This window comes from Phodopus roborovskii, unplaced genomic scaffold, assembly GCF_943737965.1.
Source record: "Phodopus roborovskii unplaced genomic scaffold, PHOROB, whole genome shotgun sequence".
In the NCBI taxonomy this organism is placed as follows: Eukaryota; Metazoa; Chordata; class Mammalia; order Rodentia; family Cricetidae; genus Phodopus; species Phodopus roborovskii.
The window spans coordinates 42012499-42037898 of NW_026126511.1; positions in this window are offsets into that span (position 1 = coordinate 42012499).

A 25400-nucleotide genomic window follows, 5' to 3' on the forward strand; every position below is an offset into this window, starting at 1 on the left:
TACCTATTCTCAAGTGTTAAGGATTCTGTTGGGATATACTGTAGACTTTTGGGACATGGAGCCCAACAAAGGATCCTTAGGTCACTGGGTACATGGCTTTGAGTGGGATTGCAGGACGCTGATTCTTGCTTTCTCCTTCACCACCTTCCTGGTCATTACTCCAGGGGGATTTCTGTGTCATGTGCTCCCTTTCACTCCCACCCATCATCCCATCAGAGATCTATGTCAATAAGATCACTTGATCATGACCTGGAGTCTTCAAATCGTTGGCTGGATAAACTGTTCCTCTTATAAGCTATTGGTTTCAGGTATCTTATTACAGTAGTAAAGCTGTTTAATACAATGGTCCTTTCCCTACCAGCATTTTTATCCTCAATTGTCCAGATAATGTGTCTGTATGGAGACATTTTAGCAGCGGAAAACATAGGACTCAAGAGGATCCAGTCACTCCCCCTTTCCCTTAAAAGGGTGATCTATAAAGTTGTGGCTCAGAACCCAGGACAGAGCTGTGCTAACATGTGGTCTTTTAATAAATACTGTTTTGCTGAGATCAAGTAGTTTTCCTACCAACCTTGCTGAATAGCAAATCTTTTTAATTGAGTCAACCACCCCTCGACATTTTATCCACATGAGGCTACCTTAACAATACATCTTAACTTCCAGCAGTTCTGAAAAATGGTGATGCATGATAAAAGATTAGTGAGGTGGAATTCACATTTTTTAAAAGCTCATAAACCACTTAGATACTAGGCTTAGATCTTCAAAACTTAAATAATAAACCTTTCTCATATCTAAGTTATCATGTAAGACAGTAGGGAAATATATGTTTTTAAATAAGGTTTTTATCAGTTTGAGTTGTAGTGGTTGTGGTGGTAGTGGTAGTGGTGGTGGTGGTGTTTATGGTGATGATACCATAGAATGAGTTGTTTTTAAATGACATCTCTCACATGGTGGAGCCTGGAAAGTCACGTTTAAGGCACCAGCCAATCAATCTGCAGATGCATACCTCTTCACAGCAAGCCAATAAGACAACACTCCCAAAACCCGGGGCTCTTCCTTTTCCCACTCTTCCTTCTCCTATGAACTGAAGTTTCCCATGTTATGCACTTCTCCTGCCTCTACCTGGCTAGTGCTGGATTACAGATGTGCATGTTCATGTGAGGGCTCTAATCCATTCTTGAGGTCACCTTAATGACTTAATAACCTTCCAAAGGCCCCACCTCTAAAGACCATCACATTGGGGGATCAGATTTCAACACAGAAATTTAAGAGCAAGGCATAACATTCAGCCCATAGCAGGAAACAGTAAAAAAGGGTCAATTAGAAGGTAAGCCCTAAGCAAAGGAATGAAGAAGTGGGAACAGTGGCCCTGCTGCTCAAAGAGAGATAGCATCCATTCCTCTCAGCAGGGATGATTAGCACAGGTTTTAAGAAAGGCTGTGATAGCCGGCTGATAGGTTTAAAGCAGGAAAGTCAAGTAAAGAAGCCCCTACCAAATATGACCAGAGACCAGGCCTTGTGGAGTTCTGAAAGCAACCAGATTTTGACTTTTACCCCAGGGAAATAAACTATTTTGGAGGGTTTGTGTGTGTGTGTGTGTGTGTGTGTGTGTGTGTGTGTGTGTGTGTGTGTGTGTTTGGGGACAGGGAAAAAACACTACTTTTTAAGTTTTAAAGATTATCCTAGATGTTGCATTTGGCCATATGAGACAGAAGGAAAACCAGAGAACTTTTAGGGAGTACTGCAGTAATTGTGACAAGAGACTATGTTGGTGGGGGTGGGACTGTGTTAGTGGGAGGGGTAGGAGGTGGTGGTAGAATAGTTGAAGCCTCATCAAATGAGTGGATTTCAATGACTGGATGAAATAAAGTTTTGTTTTAGTCCTAGTCCGTTTATCTGTAAGTTTTAACATAACAACTTAGAGTAAATAATTCATAAGCAACAACATTTTATTATAGTTCCAGAGACTGGGAAGCACAAAGTGAAGGTCCCAGCAAATTCAGTGTCCAATGGTCCTTGCTCTCAGCATCCAATATGAAGCCTTGCTATCTCCTTACAGAGTAAAAAGGGTAAGAAACTTTGTCAATCACATTCATAAAAGCACAAACTCCATTAATAAAGCTGAAACTCTCACAATTGAACAACCTCATAAATGCCTAACCTCTTAATATTATCATACTAGATGTTAGGTTCTAACATATATGAATTGGGGTGAGAGGGTCACCAATATTCAGAACATAGCAAATTAAAAAGTGTGAGGCACATGTAATTTAAGACCTCACCAGGGAGATTGATGTAGCTAGAAATTCAATTATTCATGGATTAAGACTGGTGGACAGCAATAGAAGAGGCATATCAGATAAGGTAGACTACAAAAATCACAGGTTTTAGAAAATAGGTAGATTGGCTTGGATGCAATTAAAAGTGTAAGATAAGTAAATGAGATGGAGTAATGGTTATGCCTGTCAACTTGATGGGATTTTGAATCACCATGGAAACAAGCCTCTAGGCATGTCTATGAGAAGATTTCTAGATTACGTTAATGGAAGTTGAAGGCCCAACTTAAATGTGGCCAACACTGTCCTGGACTAAATAAACAGGAGAAAGTTTCTGGACAGCAGCCATCATCACCTACTGTATACTGACTAGAGGTACATTGTACCAGTGTCCTCAAGGTCCTAAAGTTGTAACAGCCCATCATGCTGGACCCCTCATTAAAATTAATCCTTAATTACTTTAATTGTATTTGTCTGGTATTTTTGTCCTAGCAACACAAAGTAGTTAATATAGATGGGTACACAGAAATTATGCCCCTGAGTATTCTTAATAGTTGCACCTTGATTTCTCATGATCCAGGTTCTTTTTCTTTGAGAATGACCCATGTCATTCTCAAAAAGTAGTTGTCAGCCACAGCTGGCTTTCTTCTGATGTCTCCCCCTAATAGACTAATTGATTAGTTTATGATAGCCTCTTCCTGTAGACACATGTTTCGGTTTTGGGAGATCTCCCTATGTTGAACTGAATTTGCCTTCTGCCTTCTGACCATTGGCTATGGTTCATTTTAGCTGATATTCTTTTCTTAAATTAATTCTTATTTGATGGGAGATGCCATTCTGTATATGTTTCTCATACTGGTTTAGTGAATAAAGCACTATTGGCCAATAGGAAAGCAAGATAGGCAGGACTAGGAGACAAGGAGGAAAGAGGGAGGAGGAAGGAAGGGTCAACATGGAGAGTCTTGGGAGAATAGAACCACCAGCTAAGACCACGTGGATATACATAGAAATGAGTTAATAATTAACACAGAGCTAGCCGATAAGAAACTAGTAACTGGCCAACAGCATAATATCTAATATAGAGTCTCGGTGTGTTAATTGGGGCTGGTGCTGCAGCCAGAAAAGACCAGCAGCGGGCGGGCAGAAAAACCTTTATCCTTACGTTTATTTAAATTAAAAACAATCTTATTTTACATACCAATCCCAGTTCCCTCTCCCTCTCATCCTCCCATTCCTCCCCCACCCCTCAAACACTCCTCAGGTGTTTGATGAGGTGATGATGATCCCATGAGGGATCATCAAAGTCTGTCATATCATTTGGGGCGGGACCTAGCCCTCCCCTGTGTATCTAGCCTAAGAGAATATCCCTCCTTAGGGCTCCAAAATTCCATTCATGCACTACAGATAAATACTGGTTTACTGCCAGAGGCCCCACTGACTGCTGAAGCCCCCCAACTGACACCCACATCCAGGGGGTCTGCTTTGGTCTTATTCCCTAGCTGTCAGTTTGGAGTCCATGAGTTGCTCAGGTCAGCTGTTTCAGTGGGTTTCCCCAGCGTTGTCATGACCCCTTTGCTCATTACTCCTCCCTCTCTACAGCCGGATTCCAAGAGTTTGTTGGCCACTATTCATGAGTTCATTTATGCAAGAGGTAGTTCTTAATTTCACACTAAGACATAGAGAACATAATTTTGCATGTCTTGAGTTTCTTCTACCTTGGTGAAAGTTGTTTTACTTATCACTTAATAACTACATTAGTCCTGGTACAGAAGACCCTCAAATCAAATTGTACAGCTTAAATGCGGAGTGTATGCCTACCAGAATATATATACAGGGAATTGATAAAGTCATACAATTACATCTTCCTTTAAGGAGGTAGTTCCTTAAGGAAGAATAAATAGTTCAGTGTTTCCTACTTCCTTCCATTCCAGATACTTCTTGTGTGGTTTGTAAGAAAGCAGGTATAAAATTGGACTTCAGGCTCCAGGGCATGAGGTATCTGTCCACATCTAATATTGACACAGGCTTTAAGTGAGAAAGACAGATGTGTGGGTACACCAGAGATTGAGGGATAGCACTGTCTGGTTTAACAAATTACAGAATAGAAAGCTACTTGAATCAAGGCCTCTGCTGGAGGTCAGAAATGGGCTCAAGAATCAAACTGGGCGACTATGGGCAAGAAAGAAGGAATCCAGTTCCCCAAATGTACACCAAGTCCAAGAGATTACTCTAGCTCATTTCATGGGAGAAGGTTGGGTACCAAGAAATATCTTCAAGCCAATGATCATAAAAATAACGGGAGAACTGTGGCTTTAACAAGTAATTGTCTTGGATTCTAGTATGCTGTGTTCCATGTTTGGGAACCAGAGAAAAAGGGGGTTGGCATAGACCTTGTACTTAAATTGTCACCATCTTGTGGGAAATGCATAGAGCTAAAATCTACCAAGATAAAAAGGTATAGGAGCATGAATGTTGCAGGAGAGCAAGGCAGAGAAGGATTACATTGGGCAGGAGCATCCAGAGTTTTGGACGGAGCATTAAATTCAGGATAACTAAAAATCACTGTAGCAAAAATAGAACAGAATGGTTAATAATATGGAGAAGGGAAACTACATGCAGTGTGAGTAAATATGACTAATGAACAAAGTTCATAAATGGAAGTCCTATGAGTAACAACTCTTGCAAGGTGTGGGCCACAGCAGGGTGTGTTTATTTGGCTGAATTTAATCACACAATTGATGGAGGATTCTTAAAGTGTTTGAACACCAAATAACTTGATCAAACCTGTATGCATCAGTTTTGGCCTCTGCAACCAGGACAGCTTTCATCTCTCTTTATAGAACATTTCCTAAATACATAAGTTCGTCTATCCTTTTTATATTTTTTCTTGGAGGTATTGCAATGATGCAAAAATAAAAATCCCTTGCCTTTAAGTCATAATTTCCTCCTCTATAGCATTCTACTCATCCTCCCATGGATATATTACATGGTATTCATGAGCAATTAGTGTCTATTGAAATTGTATAATATGCCAAGAACTTTGGGAAAGATATTTAGCCAAATTATTTTAAGCATCACAAATATAAGGTATGTGTGTCATTTTGAGAACTTGAGATTCAGAAAGATTGTGTAAGTTTTCCAAAGCTAGTGAATGTCACAAGTGGAAGAGAACTGAACTTTAACCATGCATGGTGGCACATGCCTTTGATTCTAGCACTTGGGAGGCAAAGGCAAGTGGATCTTTGAGTTTGAAGCCAGCCTGACCTGTTGTAGGATAGCATGGTCTACACAGGGGAGCCCTATCATCAAACAGGAAAAAGAAGAAAGAAGAAGGGGTGGGAAATAAGGAAGGGAGGAAGAAAGAAAGAAAGGAAGAAAGAAAGAGCTAGAAAGAAAGAAAGAATGGAAGAAAGAAAGGAAACTAAACTGGGGTTTCCTGCCTGCTTATCTCAAGCGCCTAAGCATCGCGTTCCTTCCCTACAATGCACTCTCCATCATTAGTTACTGTTAATCTCAGTGACCAGGTATCTGATAGAAACAACTTCAAGGATGACAGACTTAGTTTAGGTCATGTTTTCCGAGGTGTCAGTTTATCATGGAAGGAATGACATGGTGGAATAAAGCAGTTCAACTCAAGATATCCAGGAAGCAGAAAGAACATACAAGAAAGGACCAACATAGATGCAAAATCCTTAAGAAACACTCTCTGTGACTTACTTATTTCAACTAGCCATCATCTCTTCCATTTTTCCACCTCCCAGTTACTCTTCCATTGTATGAATCCATCAATATATTAAACCATTCAGCAGATCATAAACTTCGTTATCCAATAATTATTGGAAATTCCCTAAGACATACACAAAAGTGTAATTTATTAACCCAACCATCTTGGCAGCCACCATTAACCATCATCCTATAAACAAATATGGAAGTCTTTGTGGAATACCTGTCTGGACTACTGATCACCAAACAGCCATCTTTCCTAAGTCTCAAATTTCCTTATTTTAAACAGGTATTTGGATAATAGCTTTTCAATGATCATTCTGACAGGCCAACTAAAGGATTTTACAATTTTATAATTGCAATGTAATATGGTCTGGGAAACAATGGCTGTATTAATTAAACTTGCATTTTCAAGAATGACAGAGGAATGAATTCTAAACCAATCCATTCTTAGGATTTTCTAGGAAAATCCATCTCCCTTCCATTAGCTTATTTGACACAAACTAGAAATAGTAAATAAATACTCTTGTAATGTATGCCATATGCCAAAAGCCCATCTTAAATTAGATATAATCCTGGATGCATATTGCATCTTTTCATTATAATAATAGTAGTAATAATTTATTGATGAATGGGAAGAAGAAGAAGGGAAATGTGCTTCTCACTACTACTTAGAAAGAGAAATCCAATAGCCCCTTTACCTTTTAGCACTAAAAGCTTGAATTAAAATGATTGAGCAGTACATTATAAATATCAATATAAAAGGGCATGGGAATGTGAGAAAATAATCCTGGTCATAATGAAAGCAATGGGGTATTTAGATAGGTTGTGACCAGATGGGACAGGAAGGCACCACTTGAGACAGTCTGGCTCATTCATATCAACCTCTGTGAGAAGCATGGGTAAAGGGGATAATTTGAAAGTAGCCCAGTGGCATGATTCTTGGCATACCATGGTTTCGTCTTCACTCCTCCTCTGCCTTGGCCAGACCAGTCTTCTCTCACAGGGCACTAGGCATTATTGCAGAGTCCCTAGTGCTGTTTGCCTGGGCATCATACTTACCTACCCTCCTCTATCTGCTGGACCACAAAACTAGCTTTTTCCACTCTTAGTACTTTCTTGATTCCCATTATGAAAGGTCTAACTCTTGTTGTCTGACACTCAATGCTTTAGAACAGATCAAGTTTATAAGATTCACTCTGTAGTCTTCATAGTCTTTGTATGAGGCTGAATGTGTACCAGGCTTTCTTTGTGTTTATATTTTATCCTCTTACCTAGATGGAGGAAATAAATTTCCAACCAGAAACAGTCACATAGGCAAGAAATCTTGCCGAAGACCAAACTGTCTCCAATGGTACTGAGGAAAACTAATAGAGAAGTTACTGCTAATAGAGTCATGGGACAGTCATCCCAAATTAAATTACATATATTTCAGAGCTAAATGAGAAATGGGAGTAATGGTTTAGAGCCAAATTCAGGTTATCAGTGAAATAAGTCAAGAAAACAGTGGTAAGCAACACAGACAGAATGAATGGCTCTGAAGGCAGAGGACCTTGCTTCCAGCCACTGCAGGACTTTCAGTAGGGGACACAGGAAGAGGTTCATTCATATTTGATGGGCCTTCTACTTCAGTGGCTGAACTCTGAAGTTAGGAGACCAAAAGATGGATTTACATCACAGCTGGGCTGAAATTGATCCAGAATTTAAATGCTACAGTGCCTGAGGGGAACCATCTGCTTGGAGTAAGAGCTTGGGAACTTGTGAAGCTACATTTACATGACACTCTAAGTGATATGGAAAGAAATTGAGTGTCCATCTTTCAGAATGCCTGAAGGTGTGTCAGTAGAGCAGTACTAGACAGCTGTTGTCACAATAATGCCACACGATAGCCAGGCCATCTTGGTGGCAAACAATAAACTGGTGTTCCCATGCTCACTGGTGGATGGGTCAGCTGGTACCTCTGCTTTACCTACAGATCCAAAGGTCACCACAGCTCATCCTGCATTGCTCTTCATTGACTGGGGTTGCAGGGAAAGAATTGCTTCAGGATACTCTGTCTGATAATTCTTTCAAACTTTAACCATTTGCCTTGCCTCCTTCCCCCGACCCGCTCCTGGTTATCTCTTCTAGGAAATGTCAATGAAGGCAGTAAGCCCAACCACAGAAGCATGTTAGTACTCTACCCAAGTCATAACTCCTCACTTCCCATCAGCTGATGTAAGGCTCAACTAACCCAAACCTGGTGTACAATAGGTTGGCATGATCTTCTTGGCTGCCATGAAGAGTTGTGGTTGGAAAATAATACTACCAGAATGAAGAACTGAGGCCAAAACACTTTTTGGTAAAGTTGGGTAGTAACATTTGGCCTTGGAAAAATTTCTTAGAGTTCCAAATGCCTACTTCTACTCCCTTGTGGGTAAAATTAGGGCTACATATCTCAGAAGTCAAAGGTGACAAAACGGGTGATGTTTTCAGTCTTGAGTTCATGTCTTATTCTTAGTGCAGACTATCTAGATGTCCCTGAGAAAATTAAAGGTCTTATGCTTTAGTTATTTGTCTGTGTGTGTGTGTGTGTGTGTGTGTGTGTGTGTAATAAGACTGACAGCAATAGAATTTCTATTGCATTAACTACTGTCTATACATTACATTGAATCTCATCTGATTCAGACCTTAGTAGGTGTATGTGACATTCAGTTTATGTAATACCTCTCTTGTTCTTTATTCAATCTTTGCTTCATCTTACTCTGTCTTTGATTGGACACCCGTATTTCTCTTCCCACTCACTACTCCACAAGTACCACAGTGAGTAGAACACTCCATTCTAGATCATCCTATTGTTCCACACTCCTTCAAACCTTGTTAACGTCAAGATCTTGTTTGTACTGGAGCCACACAGTAACCAAAATGTGGGAGCCTGGACTCTCAAAGGAAGGTTGAGAAAGTCTAGAAGCCTAAGGACACTGAGAGCATATTCAGAGTTATATGACTTACAGTGGACCTGTTATGACAAATCCAATGGACCAGGGGACTGGTTGGCACCAAGATAGATGTATTGAGATTCACAAGGCTTCATTCTGGGTTTTGAATTTTTAAATTAGTTCTTTATGCATTGGGAGTTTCTTACAATGTGTTTTGATTATGTTCACACATCACCACCATCCTGCATCTCTTTCCAGGTCCACCTACCTTTCTGACCTACCCAAGCTTATGTTCTGTTAAAAAAAACAAACAAACAAACAAAAAATAAAAACTTGAAGGCAAATTTATGCTGTCAAAAATATTCTTGGATGTGTGCTCTTCCACAGGAAGGGAAGACTTACTCTTCCTTTTCCAGAATCTTAGTAATTGCCAGTCACTCAATGATTAGTGATGAGGTAAAGTGGACATCTCCCCTCTCCATGCTGAGATTTTTCTGCCTTGGGCTTGCACAAGTCTTGTATATGCTGTCATATATCATGGACAAATAAGGGTATGGGATAAAAGATAGGCTGAATAGATGTTTATTTAGGGAGAAATAACTAACAACAGAGACAAATAAATGCCAGCAGTTTCCAGTCCCAAGGATGCCTCCAGATGCTCCCTGTCTCCATCCAGGAAGCAAGAGAGAGCTCCGGGGTTCCCGACCCCAGACCTAGTTCCTCCATGTCACATCTGCCCATCTCTACCCCCAATGGGCGTGGTCAGTGCAACAGGTGCACGGGAGGTGAATATCTCACTACAGTCATAATCACTTTGAGTTTATATATGTAGATCTCCTGCTGTGTCTATATGCATTTCCTTATAGTAATTCATTGCCTCTGGCTCTCACACCTGTTTTACAAAGATCTCTGAAGCTTAGGAATACATGGTGTATATATTTCATTTATGGCTGCATGTTCTGCAGTCTCTTTTTGTCTACCCTTTGGCCAGTTGTGGATCATTGTATTAATCATCATCTACTGTAAATAGAAGCTGATCTGATGAGAGTTGAGAGAGCACTGATCTATGGGTATAATATGTACTTCCTATCTTAGCATTTGAATCTGGAATAGCCCCACTACATTTTAAACTATAGGAATGACAGTTTTGAAATATTGCAGAACCTTCCAATCATGAAGCCTATCTGGCAGAAAGGTATCATGGACAGTGGGGCTTGAAAGTCATGTTCTGGATCCATCAAGGTGGGAGGAACTGCTTCCTCCTGTGTGCTGTTATTAAGGATAGAGTTGTGCCAGCTGTCCTGCCTTCTCCATCATGATAGACTGTGTCCATAAGCTTGTGAGCCCAAATAAACAAGCACACCCTAAAGTCACTTGTGTTGTGAATTCTGTCACAGCAACAAGACAGGCAACTAGTGTATTGATCTTAGTCTTTGACTCTGGTTTCTGCCATTTCCAGTTTCACCAATGAATTCACAGATCTGGATATATTTTACATCTTATTGAAATGATTGCCTATGAAGGCTAGGAATTGCAAAGGGCCAGAAAACCAGACCAGTTCAGTAATGTACAACATTACTGAGTATTTATAACCTTCCTTCATTTAGTGTCTTCTCAGCATGAATACACAAAGTATTGTGCCACCTCAGAGAAGTCACAGATAGGTTTCTTGTCAGAAATGAGTTGACCAAGCCCATTTCATCACTTTCTAAAATACTTTAAATAACAAGAATTGCAGAGAACACCTGCACACACACATACATATACCATACCAAAATTCACATACCACAACACACATATAAGCATATATTCACATTCACAGGATTTGATTATTTGATTTATCCTTTAAGTTACCATAATCTAGGACAAAAAAGTATGAACAAGAATGATTGTAGAAATTTTCATTTTAAAGTTTGCAGCAAATTTCATTAATTATGTTGTGATGCAATTAAGCATTTCATTTCAAGGCTATTAAAACTTAAATTATTTATAATAATTATAGATCATTACCTGATAGTTTTCAGTCTGCAGAACAGCAAATGCATAATTTAGCAGCGTTGACATGGCTCCCTCTGTACTGCCCTGTTTAGATGCTATCTGTATTTGTATATCTCAGCTTCCCAATGTATGAGCGAGTCCTTTGTGTGAACTTACCTGCTGTATCTTCTGTGTATATAGAAGCCTGCTGCATTTTGAATTTAGTTTAGAACTTTTCTCTTTTAAAGTTCACAGCATAGATTAGAGATGAAGCAGGAATGATGGTAATGCTATATTGACAAAATGTGCACTCCTCACAGTTGAGATGGACTTCAGTTCTAAGAGTAGATTAGAATTATACTTACTCATCACAGAAGCTCTTCTCATTGCTTTGCTTTCCTTTCTCTTGCAGGATACTTAATATGTATTATTATTGCATTAATAAGACATACAGGCACAACTGCTGATTAATGCCTTTGTTTAAATGCTGTCTAAAGATTTATTTTAATCAATGCTAAAATAAAATTATTAAAGTATAAATGTATAAAAGGTTCACATGACAGATCAATGCAAGTAGTAATTGACAGGTGAGTACTGATGTTTCTTAAATAAGGACTAAAGTCCAGTTACTATTGATTTAAACCCATCAATTCTGACATCTTCCAGAGTGTTTCACCCTGGTGTTGTATCTAGAAAAAATTCCAAGTCACACTGGAGATTTATTTAAGATATATGTGTGTGTGTGTGTGTGTGTGTGTGTGTGTGTGTGTGTCACATTTAAGGATACAATGACTGGCAGTGTTTGGTGTTGTGAACAATTTCTTTGTTTTCATGGACTGTGTATGTGTGTGTGTGTGTGTGTTGTATGCACATATGTGGGTTGGAATGCCCAAGCATATAAAGAGACCAGAGAAGAATGTCAAATAACTTTTTTTTTTACAACCCTCAGTCTTACCTTGAGACAAGGACTCTCAATGAATAGAAAACTCACCATTTTGGCTAAGTTATGTGTCTACTGATTTTTTTGAAATATGCCTGCCTCTGTGCCACCTGATTCCATCCCTCCATCATTTATTGCTGGTGTCATAGATGTACACAGAAATGCCTATTGTCTCTATGTGTGTTCCAGGGGATTGAGTACACTCTTACACTTACAGAGAGCTGTCTCCCCTCCCCTGCAGTGTCAGCCATTTCTTCATGTGAGTGATATGAATACTGTGCTGAATGGTATAGACACAGTAGTGAATAGACTAAGTTGAGAAGCATTCTTCAATTCAAAATAAAAGTCTAATGGCTTCATAAGATAATCTTTCCATTGATAGTCCACCAATTCTCTGCCTCCTGAGAATTTATCTGGGAATAGGGATGATGTTTCTATTGCAAAACAAAATAGATATTTGAATCAAAAGCCAGTTTATCGTGAATGTCCTCTGACTTTGAGTCTGTATACAGGCATATTATTAGCTCTTTGCAGCAGAGTCGTCAGTGCCTTAACTGTGTTATGGATAGATTCACATTAAGATGTGATTTCATACCCATGCTGCCAAAACCCGTATGGGAATGGTAAGGGAGACTTGCATTTTCCGACAATAGACTCTTCCTCAAGCCCCAGCAGGCTTTTATTTCACCTTGTCATGAGTAGTTTGCTTACACTGCTGTGCCATCTCTCCTATTGCAGATCTCCAGAGAATTTTTTATTGTAATAAAATATACATAGCTTACAATGTATCATTTTAACCATCCACAAGTGAATAATTTGGTGGCATTAATATTTACAATGTTGGGTAACCATCACTACTTTCTACATGCTGAACATGTACATTTATCAAGTTCTACCAAAATTCTCTACCTAATGCCCAAGCTTTGCAGTCCCCTCTCAGCTCCACGCATTGTCTACTTTACTTTATTTACTACTTTACTACTACTACTCTCATTCTCTGAGTTTGTCCAGTCTAAATTGTCCAGTCTAGAAAGATATACACACACATGGATGTCTTTCAGTTCCTGGCTTATTTTACTTAGTGTTACTCTTTCAAGATACATGCAAGCAGTGTATATCGAATTTTCTCTCTTTAAATGACTTAAAATTATCTATACAGTACATTTATTGATAGTTTCTTGAACTAGTTCTGCTTCCTAGCTTTTATGAAAAACATTCCCTTTGAGAATGGTATATAAAATCTGTGAGCATCTAAGTTCAATTCTCTGGAATATTTGATGAGTAGCAGTTCTGTGTAGGATGGTAGTTCCATGAGTCTAGCCACTTGAGAAACTGTCATCATGTTTTGTTGTCTGTCATTGTAACACTAATGTTCCCTGGATGGTCCTGGTTTCTTCACTTTCTGATACTAGGTGCATAAATGCATACTTGGTAACATCATCTTGCAATATTGAAACTTTCTTTCTTTCTGGCAGGGATGTGAAGCAAACAGAACACTCTTCAATTGCTGGTGGGAGGGCATATTTATATCGCCACTTTGGCATTTTCTCTGAAAACTGGCACTGGACCTACCTCAAGACCCAATTATACCAGTCCTGGATATACACCTAGAGGATACACTACCATACCACAAGAACATTTCTCAAGTGTGTTCATAGCAGCTTTGTGTGTAATAGCCAGAAACTGTGAACAACTTATATGTCCATCAACTGAAGAATGGATAAACACAACGTGGTAATTTACACAATGGCGTATTAGTCAGCTGTTATAAAAATGACATCAGGTAATTTGTAGGCAAATGGATGGAATTAGAAATGATCAATCTGCAGTATCCATCCCAGACCCAGAAAGACAAACATAGTATGTACTCACTTAGAGGTCAATATTAGCTAAAAAGTAAAGGAGAACCACATTATAATCCACAGACACAAAGAAGCTAAGTAATAAGGAGGGGGTCAAGGGAAGACACACGCATCTCAAACTGAAGGGGAAATAGAATAGAAATCACAGGTGGATGAGGGGAGGGTTCTGGGTAGGGGGTGAGCATTGAAACAGGAGGGATCAGGTAGGGGAAAATGGAAGGAGAGAGTACTATGAAATACAACTGGATTCAGGGGCATCTCTGGAATAAGATGGAAACCTAGTGTAAATCAAACTTTCAGGAATCTGAGGGGGACCCTGGCTAAGATTCTTAGTAATAGGGAATATGGAACCTGAATCAACCATCTCCTTTAACCAGACAAAATTTTCAGTGAAGGGATTGGGACTCCAACATAGCCTCATAATCTTTGATCAACAATTTGCCCTGCCTATACAACATGCTGGGATAAAGGGTGGCACAGAAATCATGGGAGTGTCCAACCAAAGACTGGTCTAGATTAAGACCCATACCATGAGAGGCAGCCCTGAAATTGCCAGGATGCCAAGACCCAGAGGCTGGACAGCCAGCCCCAAGATCTAGGATAGAACCAAACATGACTGGAAATGATTCCTAATGATATTCTGATAACTCATGGACATGAGGGAGGCTTCACCCAGTAGCTGATGGAAGCATATGCAGAGACCCACAGCCAAACATTAGTATAACCTCAGGGAATCCTGTAGAAGATTGAGAGGAAGGATTACAGGAGCCAAAGGGCCATGAAAACACAAGAAAATCAACAGAATCAACTAACCTGGTCTCAAAAGGGCTCACAGAGACTGAAGTGTGAACCAGGCCCTCTGCTCATATATATGTAATAATTGTATAGCTTGATCTTCTTGTGGGACTCCTAACAGTAGGGACAGGGAATCTCTATAACTGTTACCTGCTTTTGGGACCCTTTTCCTCCTATTGGGTTGCCTTGTCCAGCCTTAATAGAAGAGGAGGTATCTAGGCTTACTACAAATTGATATGTTATAGCTGGCTGATATAAATGGGAGGCCTGCCCTTTTCTGAAGAGAAAGTAGGAGTAGATGGTGGAATGAGGAGAGGGAATATTTGGGGGTAGGGTTGGGAGAAGAGGGAGGAGAAAAAGAATAGACTGGAAAATTAATAAATTAATTTTTTAATATTTAAGTAATCTTTCATTATCTTTCTTTCTCCTTTGTCATCCTACTTGACTTACAGTCTAATATTAATATAATTATGTCAGGTCTCTTTAAGTTATTAGTATGGAATAGCATTTTCATCTTTTCACTTTAAATTGCTCTGTGTGTGTGTTTGTCCATCCATCTGTCTGTCTTTGAAGCTACCCAAAATTAACCTTATAAATAACATATTGCTGATCTTTCTTTAAAAAAATCTGTTAATCTCTATCTTTTACTAGATAAATTAATCCATTTATATTTGAAGTAATCACATATGAAGAGAGTCCATCTTCAGCAGTTTTTTTCTACTTCCCATGGAGTATGTTTTGATCCCCTTTTTCTGTAGTCTTCTTTTCAGTTAATTTTTGTGATGAATCTTTTTAATTTCCTCCTGAACCCTTTAGATATTTTCTCTGTTGTAGATATTAAATTGAGATTGAGTTAGATTACATTTAGATTTTTGTAATGTTGGGGTAATATAATTTGGCCTTGTAACAATGGAATTAAAAAAAATTCATGCCAGCACACGGGACCATCCAGAGCCTGCCCTCCTCTCAGTCTTGGCCTTCTGAAACCCAGTTTTTGAGGTGAGTGCTTGACCAACTCAGGTTCAATATTCCCCACAATACATATCTACAAATCCAGCCCTACAGAAAGATGTGGAAGGAAAACCCGAACCCAAGGAAGTTAACCACATTCATAAAAGCGTAGTCAATAGGTAATCCCACTTAAACAGAATCCCCCCCCCCAAAAAAAGTGGGGCAAATTTCCTCACAATACCAACAACAACAAATCTAAACAAAGAAGAATTAACAATGAATGGTCCTTAATTTCCCTCAAGATTAACAGTCTTAACTTGCCTATAAAAAGATACAGGCTAAGAGAATGGATATACAGACAGATTTCATCCTTCTGCTGCATACAAGAAACACACCTCAACTTCAAAGACAGACACTACCTCAGAGTAAAGAGTTGGGAAAAGACATTCCAATCAAATGGACCTAAGAAACAAGTGGGTGTAGCTATCCTAATAATCTAACAAATTACATTCCAAACTAAAATCAATCAAGAGATGAAAAAGGTCCTGTCATATTTGTCACAAGAAAAATCCATCAAGATGAAATCTCAATTCTGAACATCTATGCCACAACTAAAAAGGCTCCAACATTCGTAAAAGAAACATTACTAAAACTCAAATCTCACATGAATCCTCGCACACTTATTGTGGGAGACATCATTACCCCACTCTCACAACTAGACAGGACCACCAGACAGAAACTTAACAAAGAAACCAAAGAACTAACAGAAGTTATGACCCAATTGCGTTTAATAGGAATCTATAGAACATTCCATCCAGCTCCATATGGAACTTTCTCTAAAATTGACCACATACTCTGCAACATAGCAAACCTCAACAGGTACAAAATAACTGCAATAACCCCCTGTAGCTTACCAGACCACCATGCTTTAAAGTTAGAATTCAACAACAACACAAATTGCAGAAACCCTACAAACCCATGGAAACTGAACAGTACGATTTTGCACCATTCCTGGGTTAAGGAAGAAGTAAAGAAAAAAATTAAAGTCTTCCTAGAATTCAATGAGAATGAAGACACAACATACGCAAACTTATAGGACACTTTTAAAAGCAGTACTAAAAGTAAAGATCATAGCACTAAGTGCCCAGGTGAAGAAACTGAAAGATAGTCACATTAGAGAATTAACAGTACAATGAAAAGCCTTAGAACAAAAAGAAGCAGGAGTAGATGCCACAAAATAACCAAATTGAGGGCTGAAATCAATAAAGTAGAAACAAAAAAATTACAAAGAATCAATGTAACAAAGAGTTGGTTCTTTGAGAAAAATCAACAAGATAGACCAACCTTTATCCACATTAACCAAAAAAGCAGAGAGAACATGCAAATTAGCAAAATAAGAAGTTCTGAAAGGGGAGACAAAACAACAGACACTGAGGAAATCCAGAGACTCTTCAAGTCATACTTTGAAAACTTGTACTCCACAAAAATTGAAAATTTAAAGGAAACGAACAAATTTTTTTGATAGCTATCACTTACCCAAATTAAAATAGAACAGATAATCAATTTAAATAGACCTATAAACCCTAATGAAATGGAAGCAGTCATCAAAAGTCTCCTAACCAAAAAAAGCCCAGGGCTAGATGGCTTCAGTGTAGAATTCTACCAGAAATTCAAAGAACAGCTGATACCAATACTGCTAAAAATTGTTCCACACAATAGAAGCAAAAGTGTCATTGCCAAACTCTTTTTTATGAGGCTACAATTACCCTACTACCCAAACCACACAAAGACACAACTATGAAAGAGAACTATAGATAAATGGCCCTCATGAACATTGATGCAAAAATATTCAATAAAATACTGGCAATTCCAATCCCAGAACACATTAGAGAAATCATCCACCATGACCATGTAGGCTTCATCCCGGGGATGCAGGGATGATTCAACATAGAAAAGTTCATCAATGTAATCCACCATATAAACAAACTGAAAAAGAAAAACCACATGATCGTTTCACTAGATGTTGAAAAAGCCTTTAACAAAATTCAACACCCCTTCATGATTAAGGTATTGGAGAGATCAGTGATAACAGAAACATATCTAAACATAATAAAAGCAATATATAGCAAACCAACAGCCAACATCAAACTAAATGGAGAGAAATTCAATGCCATTCCTCTCAAATCAGTAACAACACAAGGCTGTCCACTCTCTCCATATCTCTTCAATATTGTACTTGATGTTCTAGCTAGAGCAGTAAGATAAAAAATGGCGATCAAGGGATACAAATTGGAAAAGAAGTCAAACTTTTGCTATTGCAGATGATATGATAGCTTATATAAGTGACCCAAAAAACTCTACTAGGGAACTCATACAGCTGAAAAAACACTTTCAGCAAAGTGGCAGGATAAATGATTAACTCGAATAAATCAGTAGCCCTACTATATACAGATGATAAAGGGGCTGAGAAAGAAGTCAGAAAAGCATCACCCTTTATAATAGCTACAAACAACATAAAATATCTTGAGGTAATGCTAACCAAACGAGTGAAAGACCAGTATAACAAGAACTTTGAGTCTTTAAAGAAAGAAATTAAAGAATATACCAGAAAATGGAAAGATCTCCTATGTTCTTGGATAAGTAGGAGCAATATAGTAAAAATGGCAATCTTGCCAAAATCAATCTACAGATTCAATGCAATCCCCATCAAAATCCCAGCACAATTCTTCACAGACCTTGGAAGGAAAATACTCAATTTTGTATGGAAAAATAGAAGACCCAGATCAGCTAAAACAACCATGTACAATAAAGTATCTTCTGGAGGTATCATCATCCGTGACTTCAAGCTCTATTATAGAGCCATAGTCCTGAAATCAGCTTGATATTGGGGAGAGAGAGAGAGAGAGAGAGAGAGAGAGAGAGAGAGAGAGGTAGACCAATGGAATTGAATTGAAACCCTTGATATATTGACCCACATACTTACATCTGATTTTAACAAAGTAGCTAAAATTATACAATTGAAAAAAGAAAGCATCTTTAACAAATGGTACAGGCATAACTACATGCTGATGTGTAGAAGACTGCAGATAGATCCATATCTGTCACCATGCACAAAACAGGAGACAGGAGCCAAGGACATCAACACAATAGAGCCACAGAAACAGACATGCCCCCAGCTTCAGCCCTAGCTCAGACATCACCATGGCAACAGATAGCAATACATTCCACTTAGGTTTGTATAGCCCTGGGTCTTGGGGACCATCTTGGCTCCAGGTGTCTAATTAGATCCCAGACAACTACATGGGCCTAGGTCTAGGTTGCAATAGGAGCCACAGATAACAACTCAGACCCTGCCTGATGGTGGGCCACAAACCCAGACATTGCCCTTGGGTGTGGACAAAACCATGGTCCGAGATGGCAGCACAGGCTATCCAGATCAGCATGGCTCTGGTGTTACCTACATGGACACCAATGGTAGCTTAGTAAATGGGTATCATAGTGGCCTTTGATGGCAACATGGGTCTAGGATGGCCACACAGTGACTGTGGTAGGACCATGGACCCATACATGTCTCTTGGCAACAAACAAGGCCTAGACTTCACCATGCCCTCCCCGGGGGGTGGGGCAAGAATACCAGCCCCATCAACCTACTTCTTACTGCCTTCATTTCTTCCATCCACCTCTTTCCATAGCACATGAACCATTCCACTTCACTTTCTCTCCCGTTTCTCAACCATATACCTGATCATCATAAAGGGACCCACCCACCTGACACCATAAGGCACTGGGCAGGCCTGTGGATGTCCTCCTACCAGATGAGGTCTTGAAGACTGAGACTGGGCTGCGGGTATCTTGTACCTCCCAGAGCTACAGGGTCTCAGACAGGCTGTGGATGTCTTCCCATCAGCCCAGGTCTTGAGAACCCAGGCTGGGTTGAACCTGCATTTCATTTCTTTTAATTTTAAAAACAACCTTATTTTAATGCAATCCCAGTTCTCTCTCCCTCTCCCATGATCTCACTACCCCCACCATCTCACCACCCCACCCCACATCCACTCCATAGAGAGGTTAAGGCTATATCTAGGCTGAGAAAAGTGTCCCTCTACAGGGAATGGGCTCCCAAAGCCCATTCATGTACTAGGGATAAATACTGGTTCCACTGCCAGAGGTTCTATAGACTGCCAGGCTCCGCAACTGACACCCATGTTAAGGGGGCCTAGTTATGTCTTGGATAGGGTCTCCAGCTGTCAGTCAGGAAGCTGTGAGCTCCCACTTGCTCAGATCAGCTGTTTCTATGGGTTTCCCCAACATGGTCATGCTCATCATGCCTGCCTCTCTACAACTGGGTTCCAGGAGTTTGGCTCAGTGCTTAGCTGTGAATCTCTGCTTCTGCTTCCATCAGCTACTGGATGAAGGCTCTAGGATATCATTTAAGGTAGTCATCAATCTCGTTACAGGGGAAGGGCATGGAGGAAACCATAGATAGGTGAAGATCTGCAGTCAGTCTACCTGTTTCCCTGGCATGAGAGACATCATTTGTATTCATCTTAATTTCAGAGTTTCAGATCTTATACTAAGTTCTTTGGTCCATTTTGGAGTTGATTTTCTTATGCGATGTGAGAGATAATGATCTAGTTTCATATTTGCCCATGTAGATATACATTTTTTAGTACTGTTTAAGATTTTGTCTTTTTTTCTGTTGCAAGTCTAAGCAAAAGTAACAGTACTTGAGTCATTATCACACCATACTTCAAGTTATACTACGGAGAGATAGCAATGAAAACAGCATGGCACAGTCAATGGAGCAGAATTGCAGACCCAAATATAAGTGCATTCATCTGCAGTTCTTTGATCTTTGACAAAGACGTCAAATACATACCCTGGAGAGAAAAATAGCATTCTCAGCAAATAGTGCTTAAAAAAAAAAAAAAAAAAGACAATTACATGTACAAGAATGAAATTAGATTTATATCATTTACTCTGCCCCCAAATCAACTTCAGACCGATCAAGGAAATCAATATAAGCCATAAAACTCTGAAATTGCTGAGTATAAACTTGGGTGTATACTTCAAGGCATAGGCCTAGGTGTTATGCAGTGTTTTACTCTTTTGGCCTCTAGAGGAGCTCACCACCCAGCTCCCAAATAAGTCACACATGGAGGCTTATCCTTAGTTATGAATGCCCAGCCTTAGTTTGGCTTATTTATTGCCAGCTTTTCTTAGCTTAAAGTATCCCATCTATTTTTGACCTCTGGGTTTTTGTCTTTATTTCTTTATACCTTCCTTTCCTACTCAACCAGTGTCTGGCCGTGTGGCTCAGTGGCTGTGTGGCCTTGTGGCTCAGTGGTTTGCGGCTGTGTGGCTATGTGGCTTGGTAGCAGGGTGGCTGTATGGCAGGGTGGCTGTGTGGCTGTGTGGCTGTGTGGCTGGCCCCTGAATTTTCCCTCCTTCTTTCCTCATTCCAGATTCTTTTCCCCAGATTTCTCATGTTTCTCCTCTCTGCCTGCCAGCTCCACCTATTTCTCTTTCCTGCCTTGATATTGGCTGTTCAGCTCCTTATTAGACCATCAGGTGTTTTAGACAGGCATAGTAACAGCTTTATAGAGTTAAAATATGCAACATAGATAAAAGTAACACACCTTAAAATAACATTCCCCAACACCCAAGTAGGGCCATAGTTTCTCAGGACATAATTCCACTGATGAACAAATCAAACTTAAGAAATTAACAAGCTTTTGAACAGCCTATGCAATTATATCAAATATCCCTCCAAATTTGAAATCTAAAATATTCTTAGCCCCAAAATTTTCAGATAAAAATACACAACCTATATTCTACTTCATTTTCCAGTCAGAGATATCCTATTCTGAAATTATATACTTTCATTTCTTATGTACACCTTTTTGAGGTTATACCTTTATCTCTGAAATGTGTGTAACATTAACTTTTATATTTTTAATTTAAATATTATCTAATGCAAGACTTTCTGTTCCTTTTTACAGTAATTTTTATCCATGTGCTATGGATTATTGCTTTTGACCATTAGGCCAAGAAAAATTTGAATGCTTTAATTAGCATATAACTAGGCCTAAAATATGAGTTTGAAAAAGATTAATCTAGAAAAGAGATAGTACTGAAAGGATTATCTTATTGTTATAGGTGATTTTTATTAAAGATGGGCAATTATTATTCTTTTACTTTTAATACACAGAATGTTTGCAGAGATGGTAGTGTAGGTTCTTTGTAGTGGTAGTTTAGAGCATAAAGAGATTGCTATCTAAATGTAAAACAATTTTCCTAGATAGACACATGTCTTCTAAGTGCTGTCTTAGATGCTTCTCCCCCACCCCCATTGTTACTGAGTTGTTCAGTCATATCTTACCAAGATTATCTCTATAGAATTTAAGACAGAGAAGAAAATGAAAATCAATCCATAATGTTTCATCAGATTTTTGGGGGGTGGGGGTAGAGAAGGCATGTGCTCGAAAACACATATATCACAGGAAAATCTGTGGGATTTAGCTATCTCCCCATACCATGTGGGTACTAATGATCAAATTCAGGTGACCAGTATTGGCAACAAAGGCAACAAAGATCTTTCACCACTGAACAACCCTTCTGGCCCTATCCATCATACATTTTAGAAGGCCAGAAATGAAAAAGTCCTGCTAATGGCTGAGATTAGGAATGAGTCTTAAAACATTTTTTAGTGTAAATAGTCAAGTAGCAAATGTTTTGGCTTTTGGAAGCTTATAGTTGCTGTTGCAATTGATCAGATCTAATACTGTGGAGTGAAAGACAACCATGGGTAATACATGTGTGCTACTTGTATCTAGGTGTCAATAAAAATCTATTTGCTGCTGGGCCTGAGCAGTCATGTCTATAATTTTACCTCTTCCTAGAAAGAGGCATAGGAAGATAGGTCTGTGAGTTCAAGGCCAGCCTACATCACATATCAAATTCTAGACCAAACACGGCTACACAGTGGGACTCAATCTCAAAAAGTAAAATAAAATTTAGAAACTTATTTGTAGAACTAGGAATCAGGACAGATTTGGCATCTGGCTGTAATTTGCTGTTCTCTGGTCTTATAAGAAGGAATACCAGAGTAAGATGAAGAGACTGGCATAGGTTTGTTGATGTACTATTGACTGATCTAACTGCTTTGTGCTCTAGTTTGAGAGTTGATGACTATGCTTTGCAGGGGTCTCACATGGAGATTCTTTTTATTTATTTACTTATTTTATATAACCAAGTCCATTTAAATGAAAACAAACATGTATAGACAATATTTGGGAATTTGGGTGTCGTTCTTTCCAAACTACTTCCTGCTGGTAAAGGGCGCTGTCATGGGGGATTTGAAGCAGAAACACATAGAGACAGCTTACCTGAACAAGGAGGAGCTAACGGGTCACCAGACTGATAGCTGGGAAGCCAGCATGGGACAGACTCAGGCCCCCCTGAATATGGGTCTCAGCCAGAAGGACTGAGCAGTCTAAGGGACCTCAGATAGTGGAACCAGGATGTATCCCTGGTGCACAAAAGGACTTTGCGAACATATCCCCCATGGAGGGATAACTGCCTTAATCTAGAGACAGGAGAGAAGCCCTAGTCCCTACTTCACAGGACCTGTCAGATCTACATGACCCCAACTGGATGGCATTGCCCTACATGTGGAATTGGGGTGGGGGGATGGGAGGGGAGGATGGTTAGAGTGCATGTGAGAGGGCAGAGAGGGTAAAAGGAAGGGAAGAGGGGAGGGAGGGAAGAAGGAAGGGAGGGAGGGAGAGAGGGAGGGAGAGAGGGAGGGAAGAAGGGAAGGAGGGAGGGAGGGAGAGGGAACTGGTGAAAGACCAAAAAAGTAATGTTAATGATGGACTAACCTGGAAACCAATATCTGTTCCTTGGAATTTGCTAACTTCCTCTCACAAGGCTCTGAGATAAGAAGAATTCACACTGCCCCTCCTTTCCTGTGAGTCAACAGGTGGTGAATAGGGTTGTTAGGAAACAAAGAGATAGCTGCAGACAAAATTAATTAGCCCAGACAAAAGTAATTAGCACACCCTGAGGCCCTAAGGTCTGTTGACCCTAATAGCAGACCATCAGGCCTCCAAGGGTCAGTACTCAATGGACAGAGGGTCCCACCCCCTCCCTAAGCTTGTGGGTTTGCCTTTAAAAACACCTGGGCCCAGGGGAGGGGGCTTCTCTCTAGCCTGCTTGCTGGAGGAGCCCGTTTGCGCAAACGTTTCCTGTTCATTAAAGCCTCTTGCGTGTTGCAACAACTGGACTGGACATTGAGTTCTTGGGGTATCAACCGAAGCTGGAAGACTCCTCATTCTGAGGGTCTTACACTGGGATTGACATGAAAATAATAAATTAAATTAAAAAAAATTCTTTGACTCCAAAATTTAAGTTCAAGGACAAGTTACTGGGGAAAAGGATTTCTAGTTTTGTTTCCACAGAAAATTAAAAGATGTGGATTCCTTCCAGACTAATGTGGTTTGATCAAGCCAGACCACCTGAAACAGAGTACCAGGTGATCCTACATTCAAAACAGCTGGACAAAGCAGCCGTACAGACTACAGCTAGGATTTCTGCATCTTCTTAGAATCCCCCATGATAGCGGAGATTCTTTATAAATGGAAAGTAAGTCAATTCCTCAGCTACCACAACACTAACTAGGATTGTTTTATTTTGTTCCCCAAATTCTGACTAACATGCCAGCTATGTGTAACCCATGTCCTCTATCAATATACCTTAAGGAACTATCTTAGTTCTGAGCATTACATAAATTAACAATTACTTTCACTAGCATAAGTATATACAATGTTAGTTTCCCCTGAGCCACATTGATTGAGAGCACAATCATGAAAAATGCGTTATAATGGCAATATTATCTGGTTTATAGTCTTCTCTAGCAAATGAGCCAGAAAAGCAGCCCTACAGACTATTGCCTTCTATATTTATGTACCCCTGTGCTTGTATGGAAGCTGTCTCTCTCTGAGTAGCAGCTGTTATGATCATACCTGTTCACCATCTGTTTTCTCATTCATCTATGACAATACAGCTTTGGTTTTGTGGTAGACCCTTGCATACATGTCCCCATGATAACCTTGTTGGGAGACCCCAAGACAAAGCAAAGGAAGACAATATAAGTGTAAGCAAACAGTGCCATTTATCAAAACTTTTGCCACCCAAAGCTCTAGGTCTAAAAGTTCTTAATGTGGCTCATAAATTCTAATTCTACCCAGTCTTAAAAGAGATGATGGTTGATGTGTTCAAATGGAAGAGCACTGTACAAATGTAGACAATGTATAGCTACACAAAATGTAGTGTAGAACTATTATGACTAGCTACATAGCTGGGAGTATAGGGGAGAGAGTGTTGAGTGCCTTCCAGGATCTTGAGAGGGTACTAAGTCAACAGGAACAAAAGCAAGAGCTCCGACCTTCAACCAGCTCACAATTGAACAAGGTGGTGGCTGTAGGCCTTCCCTCCAAATTCCAGTTGAATTCCATATGCTTGCCATTGATAATTGTTCCCTACATTCCTTCTCTTCCTGTTCACCAAATTTAACCAGAAGCCAAGACAAGAATCAAAGTTGATCTGATTATAAAGTAGCTTTCCCAAGCCCAGAGCTGTGAGCATAAGTCTAGAAGTAGATAGTGAGGGGGAACAAGAGAAGTCCCCAGCTTCTCTTCCTGTCCTCTTATCTTTTGTGCTCTCTGGAAAGACAAGGATCCTTTGATTTTTGGATGCGTAATTTATGCAAAAGAACAATATCCATTCTCTTCTGCCCAACTCCATGCAAAAAGCTTCTAAAAAATAGCAGAGGAGTGTCAGCTTCTACAACCACATTGCCTATGTTTAAATCCAAGATCCATGCTGTCTTGGTGCTTTAACAAGTTGTTTAAAGCTTCTGTGCCTCAGTTTCCTCATTTACTATGTAAGAGTAACA